Raw genomic sequence first — 24,951 nt, 5'->3', positions numbered from 1 at the left:
ACAATAGAGTCAACCGAGCGGAATCAACTGTTCAATGAATTTATCGAGAGTCCTGAAATATGAATTTGTGACTGGAATCAGGATAATGGAAGAGGCACAGATAGGGCTTACAAGCCCTGCGTGCATAACGGATGGGATGTTGGTGAATGAAGAACTTGACATGAAGCGTGTCATGACCGTCCATACTAATAATAACCATCCCGGGAGTTAAATGGCGTCTAAAATCGCCCCCTTGGCAGATTTCACAAATCCGGCTTGGAGAGGCCCTGCGTGTGGCCACCCAGACTGCACTTGCAAAATTTCAAGGAAAAAAAAGGTCGGAAAATGGGCAAAACTGAGTGGTCTGCAAATGACGTCATAGCCGATACGTGTTATAATTGGGCGGAATTCGTATAATTCTTATAGTGACCCTTGTTCAAATGCGATTTATTCAAAATGTACATGTATTGTTGGTCAAGAGTTATGAAATTGTGAAATCTGCATGCTCATTAAATATCTCGGAGCAATTATTTGTCGCAAAACTACACTCTATGCGCTGTTGATAAACCTGTCAGAGAGAAGGAGAGAGAGAGAGTAGGAAAAAAGATAGAGATATACGTGAATGAGAAATGGGAGGGCATGCAATTAAATGCAAAAGAGAAGAGGTGGAGTGATAGGGAATAGATCAAGACGGGACGAAGGAAAGGGAATATGGGAAAGAGAGAGAGAGAGAGTGAGAGAGAGAGAGAGAGAGAGAGAGAGAGAGAGAGAGAGAGAGAGAGAGAGGAGGGGGGGGGGGTTTAATGACAGAAGGAAGGGCAATGAGGTGTGCTGAAATTATTATGAGGTGGGCCTTTTCGAGGGCGCGAGCAAGAGAGGGTCTAGGAGGGGGTGTCCCCCTCCCAATGCAATCCCATATATGTAACAAATTGTTACATATTCTAGTATATATTCATAGGAATCTTTAATAGCCAAGGACATGTGTCATTAATTGTGTACAGGTATAATGAATTACATGCCAAAGCAAAATGTCTTTTGGCATGTAATACATTATACCTGTGCATATACTTAATGGCACATGTCCTTGGCTTAGATTCCTATTATATATATATATCATGCATGTAAGTAAAATTTAACTATACAGACAGCAAATTATTCTCTATTCAAAACTTACTTAAAGTTTGTCTTAGTTAAACAACATGAACGTTAATTTCACAAACTCGATAATAGTTTGTTTTTATCTTTACTACAAGTGTTAACAATGTTGTCGTCAATGAAATTATCTCTTCCCAATTCTTATATTTCCGCTCATAGTCAAAATATCATATAATCCAACATACCATTCTCTTAATTCTCTTCTCAGTTTTTCTTCCATTTACTATTTTTTTCTTTCCTATCAACGTTCTGTTATACAATATTGTCATAATAATATCTATAATGTTCTCCCAGTAACTGTGTTAACTTATTATGGGCGTTCCCAACTCAAGCTATGCTTTTCGGGTTTTCGCCTCCTTTTCTGAATATCTGAATTATTTACTGTATACTCTATGTTGAAATCATTGTTACATATAAAATGAATATATATTGTGTTTCAGATTGTACTGTTGAGAAGGAAATAAATGTTCATAAATACAAAATACAAAATACAAGGAACATTATTATACCTTTTTTTACACATTACGATATGGGAATAATTAAGCTAACAATTGTTCAAATACACATTTTATGATGAACAGGAATATTCCACAATAATATTGAATAATACAAGTTTCTTTCTTACCTTGAAAGGAAGACAGAATAAAGAAAGATGACGACTAGTGGGCGTGGTAAAACAAAATGAGGAGCCAATTCTAGTATCCCAACTGGTGCAGTTAGATTTAGTTGTTAATTGGGTGAGGCCACTCTCGCAGGAGGGGGTACCTAATCAACTAACATGAGGGACTTCGGGGCTTGAAATACTCATGTCATTCGTACATATAAGTAAACGAGACACACAATACTTCTTTTTTGAAATTTTCGTTCTGACAATAATTAGCCAGTTCATAGTTGCAGTCTGAGCATATAAAGAAGAGTTGCAATCAGTGCCAAAGAAGTTTTATTTATACGTTTTTGTGTGTGTGTAAATAAGATTTTTGGTGTAGGCTAATTTTAGAAATAAAAGATTTTTTTTTTTTTTTTAAATGATATTTTATTTCCTTCCTCATAATTTCACATAACAAGAAATTCACATAACAAGAAATTATCAAAATAAGCAATATAAAACAAAATCTTTGATACAAGACACTTCATGAGTTACATCAATCAATGAACATAAAAAAAGAAAAAAAAAAAATTCTTGCATGTAACAGTGTATAATCAAAATAACAGTAGAGGAAGGTTTAATGTGTAGATTTTTTTTTGTTTTAAATGATATTTTATTTCCTTCCTCACAATTTCACATAACAAGAAATTATCAAAATAAGCAATATAAAACAAGATCTTTGATACAAGACACTTCATGAGTTACATCAATCAATGAACATAGAAAAAAAAAAAAAAGTCTTGCATGTAACAGTGAATAATCAAAATAACAGTAGAGGAAGGTTTAAAATTAGATATTACCATCCTATCACAACACTCTCACACCCCCCTGCCCCTCTAGCCCACCCACACCACCTTTCACACACATAAACACACATACACACACATACAAACACAAACACACACTGCATGCAACCTGTTCCCTCAACTCACACCACACAAACTCTTAACCCCCCCCCCCCCCCCCCCCCCCCCCCCCCCCCCCCTAGCCCACCCATCTCATCATACCCCCTTCACGCCGACACACACACTGCATGCAACCTGTTCCGGTTTGTCCACCTGTACACGAGAGAGAATTAATAATACTAATAATAATAATAATACCCACATCCATTAAAGTAAAAATGCATCGATTTGTTCCCATTTCTGTAAGTGCATCCCCAGTTTCCCCTTTTTGAAGGCTATTTTGTATTCCTCGTCTCTGTAATTTTTAAGCATATGTACTGTTTTCTGTACAGATGGCAAAGTTCCTTCTTTTCTAGAAATAAAAATGATATACTTTACTAAAAATATGATACAATTTATGACAAATATTCTCGCAGTATTGCCGGATATTCCCATAAAAATGGGTTTCCAATCATCAATGTCAATTTCGATTAAATGTAACTTTTGAATTACCTCCTGCCATAATCTTTTAACTTTAAGACAATCTAAAAATAAATGTTGGTATGTCTCTACTTCTAGTCTACAAAAGGAACAAAAATGGTCTGACTCAAAACCAAATTTAAAGAGCTCTCTTTTCGTATATACAGCCCCTTGTAATTGTTTGTATTGAAACTCTCTATGTTTATTACAAAGCATTGCACATTTCATCCTTGTGAATGTTTCTTTCAACTCCGTCATTCCAAGATCAAATTGACAGTTGCCATCTGTAACATGTAATGTATACTCTTTTTGAAGGTCTTCAATGAAGTAATCATATAACCGCCTGGATTTTATATCACATAGTTTCTGTAAACGTCCAAATATCATCAATTCTATTTCAAAATTTTCAGTGTCCACTTCCATAAAATCACTTTGTATCCAATCGTTTCTAATTGCTGAAAAGATCTTTTGAATTCTAAGCAAGCTTTTAGTTTCAAAACCCAAATTTAAAAAATGTAAGATCGGTTTTAAATGACCTCTGACAATTATATCTGATGCTTGAAGTATACCTTTCTGAAATAGTTCGACATCAAAAAATGTTTTATGGCTGAGACAAATACACTTGTTGCTAAATATAATCGGATTATTCTTATTTTCTCCAAAGTGTCTGCATTTATCTAATTCTTGCCATGCCTTCAACATGTCTTTATAAAAAGATGGTATACCCTTCAAGTCCATTTTATTTATATCATAATTACAAAGAAATATAATTCGACCCCCCAGTGATCTGAAAAAGTGGTCAAAGGTTACTTTCCAACCTGAATACTTTTCTCCATATAGCAACCGTTTGATCCACATTATTCTCTGAGTCTTGATAAATATCTTAAAATTCGTTACTCTGAGTCCCCCAGCGCAATAATCTTGATATAATATTTTCCGTTTTATTCTGTCTCTCCCTCCCCAAATAAAATTAAAAGAAATCTTTTCGATTTCTTCAAAAATGTTTTGTGGGACTGTCATAAGAGACGAAACATAATTTAGTTTTGAAAATACATATATCTTCAACAATTTAATTTTGCCAAACATCGTTAAATCTCGTTGCTTCCACCAACCGATTAGTCTTTTGATTTTGCTCAAAATTTCCTTATAGTTCAAATCATCTTTTATTTTGGAATGACGTGCGAAATATACCCCTAGGATCTTTATATGTTGTACCCTATGTCCAAAAAAAGGTAAACCCGGCCTATCACTTTCCTCTCCTAAGCACATAAAATGTGTCTTATCCATATATATCTTCAACCCACTTAATTTTTCAAAGTTTTTGAAAACTTTCTTCACTTTATTAATTGAATCCATATCTTTTAAAAACAATGTAATATCATCGGCATACAAAACTTGCTTTATTTCTTTATTCCCGAATCCTACCCCTTTAATGTTCTCATCTTTCCTAATATAACGAGCTAGTAATTCGATAACTATTACAAATAAATATGGAGATAGGGGGTCACCTTGTCTTACCCCTCTATTAATTCCAAAATATCCTGTTGAGTGTCCCCCGTTCATCACGCAACTGCTAACATTAGTGTAAAGGGTTTTAACCCAAGAACACAAAACTTTACCAAACCCAAACTGTTCCAAAGCTTTAAATAAAAGTTTATGGGAAATGCAATCGAAAGCCTTTTCAAAATCTACGGCAATTAAAAAGCCTACAGGCTGATACAAGGACTGAAAGAATGTATCATCAATTAACCGAACCGCTTCCCCAATATTCCGATCTTTAACATAGCCCACCTGATCGTAATGAATAATATCTTCCAATACCTCCTTTACCCTTGTAGCTAATACTTTCGACAATATTTTATAATCTACATTTAAGAGAGTAATTGGCCTATAGTTTTTCATGTACAAAGGGTCTTTGCCTTCTTTCTCAATTAGTGTAATTACCCCCTGTCTCTGTGAGTTTGATAACATTTTTGTTTCAAAACTTTCATTAAAAGCCTCCACTATTGTTTTCCCTAAGGTTGGCCAGAACGTGAAATAAAACTCTGTCGAGAAGCCGTCATTGCCTGGTGATTTGTTCCATTTCATTTCCTTTACTGCCTGATAGCATTCTGCCAGTGTTACCTTGCCTTCACAATACTCTTTATTTTCTTTACTTAATTTGGGTAATTCATTTAAGAACATATTTTCAATATCCTCTGTAATTTCACCATTTTTACATGCATATAAATTCTCGTAAAACTCCCTGATAATCTTCAAAATCCCTTTGCCATCCCTCACAGTTTCCTTATTTTCATTATATATCTCCTTGATCACACTTTTCCTTTTATTTGACTTTAGTAATTGTTCAAAAAACTTTGAATTTTTTTCTCCTTCTTCAGACCATTCTGTCCTTGAACGGACTTTTAACCCTTGACGTGAATAGTCGAAAAGCTTTTCTAATTCCATTTTTTTCATGTCAATTTCATCCTGAATACTTTTATGACAATCAATATTGATCGTCAATCGATATTCCAGGTCTTTAATTTCTTTTTCCAATTTTGCAATGTGGACTCTTCTGAGTTTTGCTCTTTCACGGGAGAATTTCATTATATATTCTCTTAATTTCATTTTCATAAAATCCCAAAATTTAATTTTGCTCGTTATTTGATTCCGCCAATTTTCCTCTATTTCAGAAATCTTCTTTTTTACCCCATCTACAAAATCTTTTTCATTACATAGACTACTATTAAACTTCCAATAGGATTTCCCATAAACAAAACTATCGAATAAATTGTTAAATTCTATTCTAACTCCAGCATGGTCAGGTGTAATAGAAGGCAAAATTTCAGACTTTCTTATCAACTTGTCTACTTTCGAAGAAATGAAGATATAATCCAATCTACTCTGAACTAATGGCTGCTTCTGTCTGAAAGTGACTTCTTTCTGATTAGGATGACGCTTACGCCACACATCAATTAAATCAAGCTTATCAAGAAAGTCTAATAATGAGTCCCTATATTTGCTTTTCGAAATATTACTTGCACCCATGTAATCCAAATTATGATTCATAATAACATTGAAGTCTCCTCCAATTATCAAGGAATATTCTTGACTAAATACAGAACAAATTATTTTATTTAGATCAGACAGAAAATCACATTGGGCGTTTTCTTTATTCCTTGTGGGAAAGTACACGCTTCCTAATATTAGCTTTTCGCCTTGACATTTGCCTTTAATGATGACGTATCTTCCCCCTTCGTCAATTAAGGTTTTTTCCACCACAAAAGTAATACCTGGTTTAAACATTACAATAACCCCCCTACTGTGGTTACTCCCGTGGCTAAAAAACATTGAGCCTTCCCAATCACCCTTCCAACTGTATTCAATGTCTTCTGTGCTAAAGGTTTCCTGCAAGAATATCATATTTGCCGACATTTTGCACCACTGAAAAATCTTCTTTCTTTTAACTCTATCTCTCAGTCCTCTGACATTAATTGAGAGTAATTTTAAAATAACCGACATCAAGAACTATGAATCTATACCTGTAACAAAGAACCTTTAGAAATGTACATAGTGGTGACAGTTTCACAGTAGATGGGAAGCTTGATGCATTTCCAACTCTAGGAAAAACAAACGCTTTCAAGTTAGATTGCAAATTAAACAAGTACAGGCAGACATCGGAACCGGAAAACATACCACACATACCATCACCCCACCCTTCAACACTATCAACCACATTCATACACATAAGCATAATATATGCTGGCATGTTCGAAACCCCTCCCATCACTTATTCTAAATCATGGCGTGGCAGCCTTTTACACAAAGTATTAATACAGTCTTCTTACTCTGACAAAAAAAAAAAAAAAAAAAACCAACACCGAAAATAAAACAGTAACTCCAGACGATATAACTTGACCTCATAATTAACGGATTCAGATAATGTGTAACTAATGATACTTTAGCCCCAGGCTCAAACGGCTATATATAATATTTTAAAAGAAAAAAAACGTAATAAACGAACGTAATAGATAAACCCCGTGCATACTTTAAGCTTCAACAGCTTGTACCCCACCAAATGGCTTTTGGTACCATTATAAACTTTACAGTATATAAGGAGTTTCTTTTTTAAGAAAACAATTAATTAACTTTTGAACTATTCCTCTTCTTTTTTTTTTCTTTTCCTTTCACTGTTAACGACCGGCTTAAGGTAACCGTAAAAGGGCATTATTTATTTTCCCCTTTTAATTTCTCTCAAAACAGAGTCTAGATATAAAATTTATAGTTGATTTAAAGACCTCGCTGGTGTCTAAAACTGGCTGGGGACGAGACTTTTCTAAATAAAAGAACAACGTCCCACCCACCTGCCGTCATAGACAGTGACCACAAGCAGCCGGTGACGAGATCTAATTATTGCTTCACAAGGCACTAACGTTAATCCTCCTGCTAAGATTGTAAGATTACATGGATATTTACTATTAAAGGGGGGGGGGGAGCAGAAACAAATCGACAATTATGTTGTATATTTCAGATGCCATTTATCTCGATCAACTGAAATGTCTAGGACCAGCTGGAGACGAGACTTGTCTCAAAACACGTCCCGCCCTCCTGCTGCCGCAAAGACCATTTAGCCAATCAGCATGTCCGGCGTTGGTGACCACGAGAAGCCGGTGACGAAAAGAAACAAAAGAAACACTTTCGCCTTCCAGCTCTCGCGGACCAATCATAGCTGAGGAAGCCTCTCACGTGTTCATGGCTATTGATTAGTTGGATTACTTTGCTCACCAAATGGAAAAGGAAAGAGAAATGCGATGTACATGTATGTATTAAGTTACACACACAGACACACACACATGCACACCAAACCACTCCCCCTCTCCATTTGTAAATATCTTTAAAAGGAACCCGTTCTATAATTTGCGTTGTACAGTGTTCACATTCCTCTAATGACACATTTTAAAGATTAAGTAACAAGCTAGACATCTCATGGAATGCAATAAGGCAAACCTATGCCTATATTAGTACAAATTGGCGGGTACTATTTTCTCTTTACATTCATTAGTTTTGACTGGTGCTTTAAATTGCATGGTACTTCCAACCAGATTACATCTCATGGAATGTCACAAGGCTTACATTCTTGAGTCTTAAAATCTATACCTCCAAGTACGATATGGCGGGGAATTTTTTTTCTTCACTTTACATTCCTGAATTTTCGACGTTTGGAGAATTCGTTAATGCAAAAACAAAAGTTCTCACAACAGTTCTTTTCCACAATACACATATCAAGGGATTGAACTTTAATATAATTACAGTTTTTGTAATGCATATTTCCAGCTGGAGTAAATACATCTCTAAACCCGCCAAGGTTGCATAGATTTCCACTCAATGATAGAGACTAAGGGGGAGTAATAACATCTTCCTTCCGTTAACCCTGACTTTCATTCTCAGATCCATACCTCAATTGTTGATGAGGCATTCCTATTCACCCATAGCTTTAAAATGTATACGCAGTTCAAAAGAGACATTTTCATCTTAGGTTCAGATCTTCTTTTCATTATCTGTTACATAATCCATTATAATTACCATTTTCTTTCAACGTTCAATGAACACACTTCTCACAACATCAAGGGAATGTCAACGCCCCTTTCTCAATATCAAAGTGAATTTTCCTTCCCAAACGTAGCCCCAGTAAATTAAAGGCACCACAATATTTTCAACTATGTCAAATATGAATGCGTATTTTTATATATCAAGAAATAAGGAGTATAATCCATCTTCGTAAGGAGTTGATAATCCCTCAAATTGCATGAACTGCTAGACACACAGCCTTTTGTCCCTCAAAATGCTGCCCCTGACATCACTATATGTGATTCATTTATGTGACTGGTGCTTTAAATTACGGTACATGTACTTTCAACCAGATTACATCTAATGGAATGTCACAATGAAGGCTTAAATTCTTGATTCGTAAAATCTATACATACAAATACGATATGGCGGGAAATGTTTTCACTTTACATTCCTGAATATTTTACCGTTTGGAAAATGTATTTATGCAAAACAAAAGTTCTCACAACAGTTCTTTTCCAAAATGAACATTTCCAGGGATGGTATTTTTAATATAATTACAGTTTTTGTACTGCATACTTCCAGCAGGAGTTAAATACATCTCTAAACACCCCCATGTTGCATATGATTTCCACTCAGTGATGGAGACTAAGGGGAAGTAATGACCTCTTACTTTACCCTGACTTCATTCTCAGATCCATATCTCATTTGTTGATGAGGCATTCCTACTCACCCATAGCTTTAAATTGTATACGCAGTTCAAAAGAGACATTTTCATCTTAGGTTCACAGGTGTGTTCAGATCTTCTTTTCATTATCTGTTACATAATGCATTATAATTACCATTTTCTTTCAACGTTCAATAAACACACTTCTCACAACATCAAGGGAATGTCAACGCCCCTTTCTCAATAGCAAAGTGAATTTTCCTTCCCAATCTTAGCCCCAGTAAATAATGGTACCACAATATTTTCAACGATTTCAAATGTGAATGCGTATTTTTATATGAAAAGAAATAAGGAATATAATAGATTTTTATGAGAAGTTGATATTCCCTCAAATTGAAGTTACCAAACAAACTATATACCGGCAGATAATATTATAAGAAACTTGCTTTTTATTTCCTCCTTTTACCCCAGACGGATAATTGACACAAGAAAACTCAGAAAACATGCTAGTATCAGTTTACCCAGTAAAAAACATACTGAGTGCAGAGGAAGGGTCAATACCTTACATGTAAACAAAATAGCATATTTGGCAAAAAAAAAAAAAGGAAAGAAGGATTTCCTCTCCCTCTTTTCTTTCATTTCCCTTCACTCGGCTCCTATGTTTGCAAATTCCACCCCACTTTATAAAGCTTCACCTTATGATTTCCCATGAAATTAAAGCAGAGCTAATTGAATAGCTCATTTTCCCACTCGTTCTTCTTTAAAAAACAAACACATATTCTGACATATTTTTCCTTAAAAAAAAAGAAAAAATTGAAAAAGACTCGGAAACATGCTAGTATCAGTTTACCCAGTAAGAAAATACTGAGTACAGAGGAACGGTCAATATCTTCCATGTAAACACAAACAGCATATTTGGTAAGAAAAAAGAAAGAAAGAAAGAAAGATTTTCTTCCTTCCCTCATTTTCCCTCACTCGGCTTCTATGTTTGCAAATTCTACCCCACTTTATAAAGCTTCACCTTATGTTTTCCCATGAAATTAAAGCATAGCTTGAATAAACAAAAAACACTTCCTTTAAACATGTTAAAAATCATGGCAATACCTCATCGTTTTTTCTTAGTCACTCGTCTCTTTAATTATCATGCTTATTCTTTTTTTCTTTCTTTTCTGGTATACATTTACCTCCATCGTTTCTCATCCAGCGGTGGTACTCTTATCGTTTGTAGTATCTGTTCCCTGCTCCTCCTCTTGGTTATTGACGATCCATACAGTCCTCAACAGCTGGAGTTATGTCCCTTCTTTAAAGATTACCGCTAATGATGTTTGCCTCACCTTGTCCCAATCACAGGACTGGATAAAAATCATACACATGGCTCCTATGTTTGCAAATTCAAGCACACTTTATAGAGCTTCACCTTATGATTTCCCACGAAATTAAAGCAGAGCTTGAATAGCTCATTTTTCCACTCGTTCACGCATCAGCTGTATACGATGACTGGGAAAACTGGATACCTAACAAACCAGACAAATTAAAATCCGCACTTTCCATGGTTTTGTATACTATCTAACGCAGCAATAACAAATTATTGATTCCATGAAAGACCTACTTTCTCCGAATGTTTTCGGCTTAAATGGTGTTGTAACATTCACACTGCACTTTCATGATGATCCTTTATGATTTTGTCGTTATTCACATTTCCATTAAATCATCAAACTATAACTCCATGGCACCGGTGTCTCCCACCACCACTGTATCTCCATTTAAGGCTCCCGCTGTAGCTCCCGCTGCAGCTCCCTCAGTGAAACTCGCTGTGGCTGACACGGTGACTCCCGCTGTAGCTCCCGCCATAGCACTCAATGTCGGGATCTTCATTAACTGTAGCTTCCTTCTAATAGCCCCTTGCTGGCGTTCGAGGTTCCCTTTGCTGGCGTTCCAAATTCCCTTGTTTGAATGGTGTCGTAACATTACCACTGCACTTTCATGATGATCCTTTATGATTTTGTCGTTATTCACATTTCCATTAAATCATCAAACTATAACTCCATGGCACCGGTGTCTCCCGCCACCACTGTATCTCCATTTAAGGCTCCCGCTGTAGCTCCCGCTGTAGCTCCCTCAGTGAAACTCGCTGTGGCTGACACGGTGACTCCCGCTGTAGCTCCCGCCATAGCACTCAATGTCGGGATCTTCGTTAACGGTAGCTTCCTTCTAATAGCCCCTTGCTGGCGTTCGAGGTTCCCTTGCTGGCGTTCGAAATTTCCTTGCATCTCCCGGACAAAGGCTTCTTGCTGATTTGGAGGCATATACACTTTGTCGATAAAAAGTTTTGCGGGATCAGCCCGCGAGAAAAAGGCTAACTTCCCGACTCGTCTCGCGGCTTTCAAAGCAGCAATTTGAGGTTGCCGCGCCTCTCGTACTCTCTTTGGCATATCTTCGGATATATACATGGTTGTTCCTTTTAAGTTTTTAGCATGTTGCTGCACTAACACTCTATCCGCGTACCTCACGAAACGGGCTTTGATGGCTCTTGGTCTCCCTCTCGCCCCAGCATTCCCGAAAAGGCGATGTACTCGCTGGTATTCTATCTTGTCGGCAAGTTCGACGGGAATCTGAAGCTGTTCAACATGCAGATCCCGAAGGACCTGCTTAACATTCTCATTCTGCACCTCTGGGATTCCAGTATAAATCAAGTTCTCCCTGGCTACATAAGCACTTAACTTGTCAGTCTCATCTTGAAGAAGTTTTTCCTTTAAACTTAGCTCCTTCTCTACGCGGTCCACTTTTCCCTTCGCTTCCTGTACTTCTTTGCTTTGAAATTCAGCAGCTTCCTTTAATCCATTTATCGTTACTTCTAAATTTCTCATCCTCTGTCCAAAAGTTTCTTCCAGAAGGTCCAATCTACTCTCTATTCTATCCCACTGCTCATTAAGAAGTATACGTATGGATGGTATCACGTCGGGGCTGGGCGGCGTTGACGCCCTAGCCCGTTTCGATGTGGCCTTTCCTCTTTGAGAAGTCATGATGGGAGAGGTCCGAGAAAGCACGTCTTACTTCCTCACGAACATAATGACATAATGCTTGAATTAAAATGTTGTTTAGCGCCCCCTTCTGGCCATCATACAAGTTAAGCCATTGTACTAATGTCATGGTTATTAAGTTCAAATATACAAAATCTTTTGGTGTACTGCAGTCTGCAGAGCAATACATCTAGCATTGTACTAGTTGACTGTTTAGATGAGCATGGTCTGAAAGGCCTGATATTTAGTCTTAACCTTCATATAGGCTCTGTGTGATAGCTGCTGCAAAATTGTCTCAAAGCAGCAAATGAAGGATTCGATCGGGGATTCGATCAAGTAAATGTAATTTTTTTTCTCAAAAAGTTGTCTGATTTTGCAGATGTTATTGTTAGAACCACAGTTCTGGACTTCAGTATGTCCTTGTGTATGTGTATTGGACAGATGCTGTGAACTTGGATTACTTCTTCACCTGAGAATAAGATCATAATTTCAATTGTTGGTGTATACATTGATATGATTATGAGAAAGTTGATTTATTCATATTTCTATCAAGAAATATGTCTAACTGGCTGATTTTATATATATACATATACATCAAGAAGCACAGAAGGGAACAACGAGAAGCTTGAATCTTTGTTTAATAGCCCTATTCTAATTGAAACACTGCATATTTATATCAATTACTAAAATACCTCTATGTCATAGCCTCCATTTCTTTCATTTGTTCAATGTCAATCCTGTAGCCAGCAGGGAAAATAGCCCAGTATGTTTACTGTATATAAATAACGCACAGCCCAGCATCCGTTAGTGGTGAATACAGTGCATTTACATTACGCACAACAGGGTCAAGTGCGTCATTTGTTTTATAAAATAACCACACATGAAAATCAAAACAAACGAAAGTCTAGATCTAACGTTAGAGTCTAGGAGAGTTGTGTTGGTTCTAGAAAATGAAAAGATAAGACCTTGCTACTTGCTCTACGTGTACGCTGCGCTGGATATAAGCGTGTAATATCACTTTTGACAGCGCTTTTTTGGCACGATCGTGCATGAATTAAAAATAGGTGCATGTCATGTGACGCGTTTTGACCAATCACGATGCTTAAAATACTAGAGCTATTTTATAATATGTAATGATGATGTAACACAGGAACTGTTCCAGGGTTTCAAAATGATTCCCTATATTTAACTCGATAACCAACCTCTCCATCATTCAATTCATCATGAAAAATAGAAAATGCAGATTGTACAAAATCCCTTTACAAGCATTTTCCATTATCTATGAATCCTATTTTTTGTGTTTTAAGAGGCTTCTAGAAATCCAAAAGATCTTTTTTATTATGATACCGCAGATTTTGTGTGTCCCAAATTAACACTTTAAGTTTTATTTGAGGGTTCAGGGGGGGGGGGGGGGGTAAGAGCACATTTTTTTTTTTTTTGCTCCCGAATATTTGAAAATCACCCGGCCGCAAATTAGCTCTGTGGGGGGGGGGGGGGGGGGGGGGTGTTTATTATAACTTAGTCACATTTATAATTACTAAATGACACATATTTGGAAAGCTTAGATTTCCGTAATTTTATCAAATGAATTCGTTTTCACTGGGTGCCTGCCATAGCAACATACATAATTAACAACAGACTTAACTCCGTTTCGTTGACAATCCAGCGATGCATGAAGTCTTTCGTCTATGGCTGATTGTCAACGAAATGGAGTTAAGTCTTTTGTCAACTCTGTTTGCTGCTACGACAGGCACCCAATTCGTGTGATGAAATTATGTAAATGCAAGCACTACTTTAAACAAATAGAACTTTGCCATTCCTTGCTCAATTTTCCTGATTGAGGTGTAATATGAAAGGGCAGAAACTCAACTTTTTAGAAATTTGAATTTCTCCATAAAATTCAGATACCGTCCACTAAATAACTTTTTGGTTTCCTCTGTTCAAATTCATTTTAATCACTCATGCATGAAATATGTATTATGTGAGTTGCATCAAATGAAAGAGGAGGATCTAAGCTTTCCAAATAAGTGTCATTTATCAATTATAAATGTGATTAAGTTATGATATAACATCGATAATTCTCGGTTTCGTTTTTTTTCTGGGACGCACTGTATAAAACAACATACAATTAGTATTTTGGAGATTAAGTGAAAGTTTGTTTGCTCTAATCCATTGTAGAATCTTTGATAGTTCAGAATTAACCGTGTGCATAAGAGTGTATGGATTGTAGTTGTGGGAAAAGAACAGATTCGTGTTGTCAGCAAAAAGTATAAACGATAAAATATGAGTGTATTCAATAATAATTGCTTACAACATGGTAATAATGGAACGCTGATCTTGAATCATTCGGACCGTTGTTTTGGCCATGCTTGAGATATGATAAGCTAGCTGATAGCTTTAAAAAAAAATAATCTCCACTGATATGAGCGGAGATCAATCGTTCTAATGTCGCGGATTTTAATGAAATTTGATATGAAGGTTCATGGTATCAAAACACAGCCTAAGTTCGATTTCGGAGTATGTAGGTCAAAGGTCATAGCTCATTAAATATGCGAATCTGGTTTCCATTCGATAACTTGAGTAATGTTTGACGAATTTTAATGAAATTTGATATGAAGGTACATGGTATCAAAACACAGCCTAAGTTCAATTTCCGAGTATGTAGGCCAAAGGTCATAGCTCATTAAATATGCGAATCTGGTTTCCGATCCATAACTTTAGTATTGTTTGACGGATTTTAATGACATTTGATATGAAGGTTCATGGTATCAAAACACAGCCTAAGTTCGATTTCGGAGTATGTAGGTCAAAGGCCATAGCTCATTAAATATGCGAATCTGGTTTCCATTCGATAACTTGAGTAATGTTTGACGAATTTTAATGAAATTTGATATGAAGGTACATGGTATCAAAACACAGCCTAAGTATAATTTCCGAGTATGTAGGTCAAAGGTCATAGCTCATTAAATATGCGAATCTGGTTTCCATTTGATAACTTGAGTAATGTTTGACGAATTTTAATGAAATTTGATATGAAGGTACATGGTATCAAAACACAGCCTAAGTATAATTTCCGAGTATGTAGGTCAAAGGTCATAGCTCATTAAATATGCGAATCTGGTTTCCATTCGATAACTTGAGTAATGTTTGACGAATTTTAATGAAATTTAATATGAAGGTACATGGTATCAAAATACATGTACAGCCGACGTTCAATTTCTGATTATGTAGGTCAAATGTGAAAGGTCATAGCTCATTAAATATGCCAAAACACCAAATTATATATGTGAAAATGTGGTTAACTTCCTTGCCTAGTTCGTTCGTTCGTGTCTCCTTAGATCAAGATAGTTATGTAAAGTTCCTTAATTAAAAGTAAATTAAATTAAGTTTTCCAATCGCCCGATTGCTGCAATGGCCGTTTCATTAACAAGGGCCAGGTCTTCATCTGTGCAACCCGTTCCGCCGCACTGCAAGATGTGGTCCATCGTCTGAGTCTCTCCGCAGTCGCAGAGAGTATCTACGTCATGGGCATAGCCCCATCTTGCCATATTGACCTTACACCGCCCACTCTCGTCCGCATTCGATTAAGGCATTGCCACTCCGGCCACTTCATGAGTACGGGCTTGGCTGATGGTGGATGATTCTGTTCAGGTGGTGGGACAGAATCGAGGAAGCTGTGTCGGGATATAATTCGTTTGTGGGGTTGTAAGTATCCGTGTAGCATGTGTCTTTCATCTGTCGCCTGCTTCATCCGTTCCTTTAGGCAGGTGTTAGTGCGCCTTTGGTTAGGAGATCCAATGCCAGCGAGGTGATATATCTCCTCAACTTTTGTTGGTTTCAGGCAGCCTGTTATCTTTCGGTATGTGTTATTGAGTGTGGTGTCAAGCTTCTTCACACGGGCTGATCTGCTCCAAACTGGGCAAGCATATTCTGCGGGCAACAGCTGCACTTTGTACAGTTTTTGGGTCAGCACCATAGTGTGAAGATGCTAGCTTCCCGATGATGGCATTTCGAGATTCTACTTTGCCTATTGTCTTCTCGATGTGTTTCTTAAAGGATAAAGTGCGATCGAGTTTTACACCTAGATACACTGGATGCTCGCAGTGGTTTAGCTTTACATTAATTGTTCCACTTTAGCTTCAGTTCTCTCTTAATTTGCCTCGCTGTTCTTCGAGTGGAAAACACACACCTGAGTCTTGGATGGGTTTGCCTGTAGGTAGTTTGCACTGTAGTATTCCGAAAGGCTTGCGATCGCTGTGTTGAGATGGAGTTCAACAGCTTCGAAGGTATGCAGGTGTCATCTGCATAGATGAAGCTTCGAGTGTTCTCTGTTGAAGGGATGTCAGCAGTGTAGATGTTGCCTAGTTATATAATAGTATAGTCCAAGGGAGGTAACTTGTTCTGACGTATATAGGCCATTTGTACCCTGCGAGGGGATGCTACGCTTTGCGTTGACTTGTTTATTATTATTATTATTATTAATAATATTTTCTAGATGCAATGTTTTTATCAAGTTGACTGAATGCAATGTGTCGATTAATTTTTCATTGAATCAATCGTATCATTTCTCGATCTAATACTAATGTTATCTAATGTAATCACCCGTTATCTACACCAGAGAGAGAGACGGAGAGACAGAGAAACAGTCCCCATTCCCTCCCTCCCTCTCTCTTTCTTTCCCCATCTCTCTCTTTCTTTCTCCCATTCTCTTCATCCCTCTCTCTCTCTCTATCTCCCATTCTCTTCTTCCCCCCTCTCTCTCTATCTCCCATTCTCTTCATCCCTCTCTTTCTCTCTCTCCCATTCTCTTCATCCCTCTCTCTCTCTCCCATTCTCTTCATCCCTCTCTCTCTCTCCCCCATTCTCTTCATCTCTCTCTCTCTCTCTCTCCCACTCTCTTCATCCCTCTCTCTCTCTCTCTCTCCCATTCTCTTCATCCCTCTCTTTCTCTCTCTCTCCGTTTATCTTCATCCCTCTCTCTCTCTCTCTATCTCCCATTCTCTTCATCCCTCTCTTTCTCTCTCTCTCCGTTTATCTTCATCCCTCTCTCTCTCTCTCTCTCTCTCTCTCCCATTCTCTTCATCCCCCTCTCTCTCTCTCTATCTACCATTCTCTTCACCCCTCTCTCTCTCTCTATCTCCCATTCTCTTCATCCCTCTCTCTCTATCTCCCATTCTCTTCATCCCTCTCTCTCTCTCTCTATCTCCCATTCTCTCAATCCCTCTCTCTCTCTCTCTCTCTCCCATTCTCTTCATCCCCCTCTCTCTCTCTCTCTCTATCTCCCATTCTCTTCATCCCTCTCTCTCTCTCTCTCTCTCCCATTCTCTTCACCCCACCCCCCCCCCCCCCCTCTCTCTCTTAATGACCATGGTGTTTGACGGTTCATTGGGGTGGGTTCTGTTAATTTACAAAGGTTGAAAGCACTTATAATAATAATAATAACAATAATAATAGTGGGTTTTTGTATAGCGCTTATGTCTGTCAGACTTGACACTCCTGGTGCTCCCGATCATTACCCTGGCTTTAGCACGGCTGCCATTATGGCGCTCAAGCATTTCAAGGAGTTAATTCCTGCGTTCCATAAGATTCCAACCATCTTTAATTTCACCCCGCTCTTGTCCATATGTTATATTTTGTGTTGTAAACTGTTAACTATATACATGACTTGTGACTCTTTTCAGCAACCCTTTTTAAAATCATTTTTCGCTAGAAAATACTGATCTATATGTTTACCTTTGTTATATTTTATGTTTTACGGTTTGAGTGGTAATAAGTTTGAAAATAAATTTATCCAGACCTTGGCCTGGGCCTCGAGAGGGGATTCAAACAGCTCAGCAATTACATTTGCTTTGCTTATGCAATAGTAAGTCTTCTTTAGAGTATGGAATATTTCGGGCGTTTCCAATTAAGAGAAAGCTGACATTTATTGGCTTATATACATAAACTAGTAAATAGCAGTATATGATCACGTGGCTGAATGTCTTTTTCTTAGTCAGAAACCTGTCAAAGAAGGACAAACTTATCAATTGCCCCTCCATCAAATACGCTGTACGCTATAATGTTTCAATGGGATATCGACAATAATCTTACGACGATTTCGTCAAACGATGCCCTGGATGTTCTGAATGAGCATCCGTCCGAAAACATGAATTTCATCAGAACTTTCCTCGTAATATTTTGGTTGTTTGTTTTGTTTTGTTTTGTTTTGTTTTTGTTGCCAATTTGATGCCAGGTTAGGCTTATCCTGCAATGGAGAAGCTCATTGCAGGCTGGTATGCAATTATATGCATTATACATTTATTGTTTATTTATTATTTATTTATAAATTTATTTATTTATTTACTATTTATTTTATTCATTCATTTATTTATATATCTATTTATATATCTATTTATTCATTTATGTATTAATTCATTTATCTATAAATAAATTTCTCTAATTATTCTATATATTTATTTATTCAATTAATTAATTTATTATAAGGTGTATTGGTGTACTTGTTGTTTTCTATATATGGCCGTGATAGACAATCCACATGGTCCTCAATGTTGTACACGTACGTTTAAATACTAAACGTAACGAACATCTTACATTACTCGCTATTTTCATCTTATACAGTTGCTTGTTAAAATACAGAATCCTGTGTACTATCTTATGCTGAAAATATCTTAAACCGATATCTGGAGTTTTATGCTTATTCATCGGGTTTAGACAGATATGAATTTAAAAAACGATCACTGAGAGATTTTCGAGCAACACATGTTACTAATTCTTCAAGTTCAAGTTCAAGTTTGTTTATTTATTTAATTTTCATTAAAAAAAACAGCAAGTGGAAATAAACATACAAATATATATACATACAAGGAATGGTCAGAGTTAAAGTAGGTATTCATTGATTTAAAAAACTAACTTTATTTTTATTTATTGCAAAGTTGAAACTTTGATTCAACAAGATTATCAAAATTCAATGCTTGGAAACATTCGAAGTAATGATTATTATACATTACAAAACGCTTAAATACAGCCCCGGCATAGCACCTGAAGAGCTCTCCGAACGCTGTTGAGATATGTGAGATCACAGTACGGACATGATTTGCACAAGCAGACGATGTCCCATGACATCTCATGCATTTTCAGTGCCTGTTTTTCATCTTCTCTAGAGTTCTTCCTCTTTCGTCACTACCGTCAGGCTAAATGTATAATCTATTGCTTCACTCTGAACCCCGCGCATGGTTTTATTTTGATGACAAATGCAGCGATACAAAAATCATTTAAAGGAATCTGTCGCTTGTAAACAAAATAAGACGCCATTGTATATTCAGCTGCACACACCGCGGTATGTTCGGTGGTTTAAGAGGGAACAAATGCTATCCTCAATATCATTCCGGAGGGTTTTCAATTTGAAAGTCTGGTTTCTTTGATTGTTAATTAACCCCTATCCTGTGTATTTACAAGCAAAATATTTTAGTTATCAGAATCGGGTCATATCTCCTTTTGAATGGTTTGACTTGCCAGTACATTTATATACACTAAACTCATTATAATTTGACAAATAATAGCTTTGCAATTATGTTCATTCTTTATGGGATGTCGTCTGCTTGGGCAGTATTGGTCCATATAGTGACGTCATTAAAACGTCGTTATTTTCCGGCGAATTTCTCGTATATCCCAGCTGCTATGGAGGTGGTTGTATTTGTATTTTTATAAATCACCCGATATGTAGTTGACCTAAAACTTGTACGATGGCCATCTGTTAGATTACCAGTTTCTAGTGATACATTAGTTGACATATTTGTGATTTTCTTTGAATTTCACCTTTAATACAATAGTTTCAAATGAAATTGGAGAGCAAAGGAAAAGCCCATGGTGGCTTTGTATAAAAAGTTCCCGAATATTATAATTCATATTATTTATATTATTGAGCATATATGAGTTAAAGATAGCACAAAATACAGCGATAAACACAATATAAAGAAGAATAAAAACGACAAAAACATGTATGAAATAATTTAAAATTGGAGGGGGGCAAAAAGGTTTGGAAAGTAAATTTAACGATACTCAGAATAAAATGTATATCTGGACTCGCTGTAAAGATGTGATCAATGCATTTAGTTGATGTTATCGTAATCCTTGTGAGTGATGTTATTAAATGTGTTATTTACGAGATATCAAGGTCATCAATAAACTATCTACAAGTAATACCAGAATCAAAATAATCAATATTGACATCACCAAGAATGACTATTTTTTGTTCTAAATTTACACTAATTGTAATACATCGAACAAAATAATGATCACATAATAATGAGAGAAAGAGTTAATGATAGAAGAAAGGGCAATTATCAATCTGGTTGTGCAATTGGAGGTCTGTATAAACGGCAAACTGTCAAACGTTCGTGTTTTAGTTCAATCCATACTGCTACTAAGGAATCATGATCAAGACCATTCCTTTTACAATAAGAAAAGAGTATTACGAATATAGAGGCAGACACCACCACCACCACCACGTTTATCACATATATCTTTTCTTACTTAGCCATATTATCGACTTGAACAGCATTAATTATCTATTACCAAACTGTTAACCACGTTTCAGATACTATTTATGTCAAGTTCGGATTTGTTTAAGAGAAAGGTTATTTCTTCATTTTAACTATAAGTATACTGCGGACATTTCAATGTGCCATCTTACGACCAACATGGTTCTGAAGAATACCTGCAAGAATTTATAATAACCAGGATGATATCTGTTAGTATATAGTAGAATAATTATCAAAATAATAAGGTATTAATAGTCAGATCGGATGCTGTAGGAGACACGTGATTCTGTAAATTGTTTAGATTTGGTTTGCAATCGCTAGAGGAAATGCGCTTTAGATGAGATTCATCCAATATTTCACGATAGTCATTAGTCGGGATTGTTCCGTTGCATGTCATTAGCAAAGCCATATCTGATGTCATATTTGTTGCAATAAGGATAGTGTGTTCAAACGTCAGAGAAATTATGATTAAATTATTATGATGTCAATGATAATAGCATTAATATAATAATAATGATGGGGATACTAATTATTATTAAGAAGAAGAACAACAATATCATTTTACATCTAGCCTGTATACTGTGGGCCTATTCCCCAACAAAACTAGAACATGACTCCACTTGTACTTCCTGTACAGCAATATCCCCGCGATTCACATCGTCGTCGTCCAGACGGATAGCGACAAGGAAGGCGGATCTCCGGATGGTATGGCATAAGATGCGCATCAATGGGCCCTCGGCTCCATTCATAGACAGTTGACCTTGAGATGACAGGGACCCCGTGCATTGTTGACGAAGCACCCATTGATCAAATCCAGAGAACTTTGAAGAAAAAAAAAGTAAACACAGTGCATAATTCAAGGATGCTAGGACACTATTAACTTCCAACAAATATGTAAAACCAGTCGTTAAGTACCACACTGCAGCAAAAGATCAGCAACAAAAAATCCAACATTTCCAAGAAAAAGTACACCCCCGACAGAATGTATAAGGAATACAATTACTAATACCCTTTATTGTGAAATGCTGACAAGTTGACCAAAATTCGAATTTGCTGAGGGATTTTTTTTTGTGGTTAAAAATAAGGAATGTCTCACACCCCTAATTAAGAAAGGATCCATCATGGGACTGATGATGGGTGGAGATGGCGATGGTATGAGAGGATGGAAGATGGGAATGGGAAATATTCTAGAATTTACCTGAACAATCTGTAATGGTTTATCATCCGCGTTAAATGCTGTAATTAGAATCTGCTTGATGTTTTGGACAGGGCAGATGGGCACGTTTGATACAGCTCGTCGTACACGTGGTGCGCTGTCTGCAGGTTCAGATTCACGTGTTGCGATCCCGGTTGCCGGGATGACAGGTGCAGGTTCCACACGGTGTTCAATGGGTTCCCACAGCAGATTGTCATAGACCCCTTCGTCGTCCCCCGGTTCCCTCCGAATTCTTTGTACACCTCCAACACTCGTGCCTTCTGGTCTTCGGTGAAATCAGTTATAATCGGTTGTTGGTTTTGGTACGTTAGTGTCTTGTTGGTTCGGAGAGCATCGATGAAACCACTTTCCTTGGCTTTGGCAATCTCGATAGACTGTGCTTGGGTTAAGACGATAGGTTCGAATGGTATGATGTTTGGTTGGCGGTAACATCCTCCATGCAGATATTCTGCCAGTCGACTTTGGGTGAGCACGATGGTTGTGGCGAAAATCAAGAGCTTGCAAGGTTGCTCAAACATCATGGTACGTTGCTACCTCGTTGAGTCAAGATGAAAACTTTTAACGGAAAAGAAAATTCAAGAACGACCAACAATTTTAGTTCAACTAAATCATGTGATAAATGTTATGAATTCGTCCTCATTATATGCAGCCTGTTAGATCATCTGTGACATCATTGTGTCGTAACATGACTTTTGGGGGAATCAGATTCAGGAATGTACCATGAGGCCTCAATCAGAATAAATGCAGTTCTACTTAGCTTCTTTAGTGAATCAAACCTCATCTGCTATAGCTGTGATTGGGGATCAAAACTTTGGTTTGATAATTTTTTCAGTTCAGTTCAGTTTGTTCTATTATCATATCGCAGCCTCAGCTGAATTACATGACAATTTACAATCAAGTTAAAAATGACATCACATTTCATTTATAAACAGCATATTTTATAACACAATGCAAAGTATATACAAAATAAATACTTTACAGGTAATATAATTAATATTAGAATATCTGAGAAACATAAATACTTACAGTATTCTTAACCTATTTCTAGAAAATTTCTTATGATAGCTCGTCTTGTACAGTGTGAGTCAAAAGAAAGTTTACACCTAGAAAATTGCTAATTATTTTTAAAATCATCTATGAACAGTAAATTATTATACATCTTATGAAAGAGTGTTTTACCCCTATTAATTTGGTATCATTTTAGTGTGGGATGTGTTTACGCTTGGATGAACAGGAGGCATTGTGTGCGTGAGTGCAAAATTCGGGGGGGGGGGGGTTAGGGAGCACTATTTTTTTTTTTGGGGGGGGCCCTCGAAAATTTGAAAAATTGAACCCCCCCCCTTGAGCGCCAAGGGTGGGGAGGGGCATCTCCAAAAAATACCTTATACCTTATTTGTGAGACTGATAGGTCACGAATTGGCGTTGGGTCGAGGGGGCGGAGCCCCCGGAAGCTCAGGGGTTTTGGGCAATAAATAACGGTCAGATGAGCATATTTTGATACCTTATTTGTGAAACTGGCAGGACACAAAATCGGTGTTGGGTCCAGGGGGCGTAGTCCTCAAAAGCTCAGAGGTTTATACATAAATTTATCGTCAGATGAGCATCATTTTATACCTTATTTGTGACACTGGCAGTACACAAATTGGTTATGGGTCCAGGAGCGGAGCCCCCTGAAGCTCAGGGTTTTTTTTACATTAAATTATGGTCAGATGAGCATATTTTATACCTTATTTGTGAGACTGATAGGTCACGAATTGGCGTTGGGTCGAGGGGGCGGAGCCCCCGGAAGCTCAGGGGTTTTGGGCAATAAATAACGGTCAGATGAGCATATTTTGATACCTTATTTGTGACACTGGCACGGACACAAAATCGGTGTTGGGTCCAGGGGGCGTAGTCCTCAGAAGCTCAGAGGTTTATACATCAATCATCGTCAGATGAGCATAATTTTATACCTTATTTGTGACACTGGTATGTCACGACTTGGCGTGGGGTACAGGGGGCGAAGCCCTCGGAAGCTCAGGGGTTATGGGCAATAAATTACACTTGTGACACTGGCAGGACACACATTGGTGTTTGGTCCAGGGGGCGTAGCCCTCAGAAGCTCAGAGGTTTATACATAAATTTAACGTCAGATGAGCATAATTTTTATACCTTATTTGTGACACTGGTATGTCACGAATTGGTGTGGGGTACAGGGGGCGAAGCCCCCGGAAGCTCAGGGGTTTTGGGCAATAAATTACGGTCAGATGAGCATATTTGTATACCTTATATGTTGCACTGGCAGGTCACGAATTGGCGTAGGGTCCAGAAGGCGGAGCCCCCGCATTAGGGCCCTAGATGGTGTTCCAGGAGGCAGAGCCCCCGGAAGCTCAGGGGTTTTGGGCAATAAATTACGGTCAATGAGCATATTTTTTATACCTTATTTGTGACACTGGCAGGTCACGAATTGGCGTAGGGTCCAGGAGGCGGAGCCCCCGGAGGCTCAGGGGTGTTAGGTAATAGACGGTCAGATGAGCATATTTTTTATACCTTATTTGCGACACTGGCAGGTCACGAATTGGCGGGTGATCCAGGAGGCGGAGCCCCGGAGGCGCTTTTTTTCGTATCGCTAATGCGTCGCAGAGGTAATTTCGACGACTTGAATAGAGGCAACATCCGACACACACACTGAACTCCCATTTGGACAGAAAAATGCAAAATAAAGATTAAGGAACGGAACGAATACAAAAATAGGTTATTGAGAGTATTGAATGATGAAAATCTAAAGCCCAAAGGATTATTAGACAAACAAAACAAAGGTTTTGGCTGGATTAC

The sequence above is a fragment of the Strongylocentrotus purpuratus genome, unplaced genomic scaffold, assembly GCF_000002235.5.
Source record: "Strongylocentrotus purpuratus isolate Spur 01 unplaced genomic scaffold, Spur_5.0 spur5_scaffold_15, whole genome shotgun sequence".
NCBI classification, from domain to species: Eukaryota; Metazoa; Echinodermata; class Echinoidea; order Camarodonta; family Strongylocentrotidae; genus Strongylocentrotus; species Strongylocentrotus purpuratus.
This window is presented reverse-complemented; position numbering follows the sequence as displayed.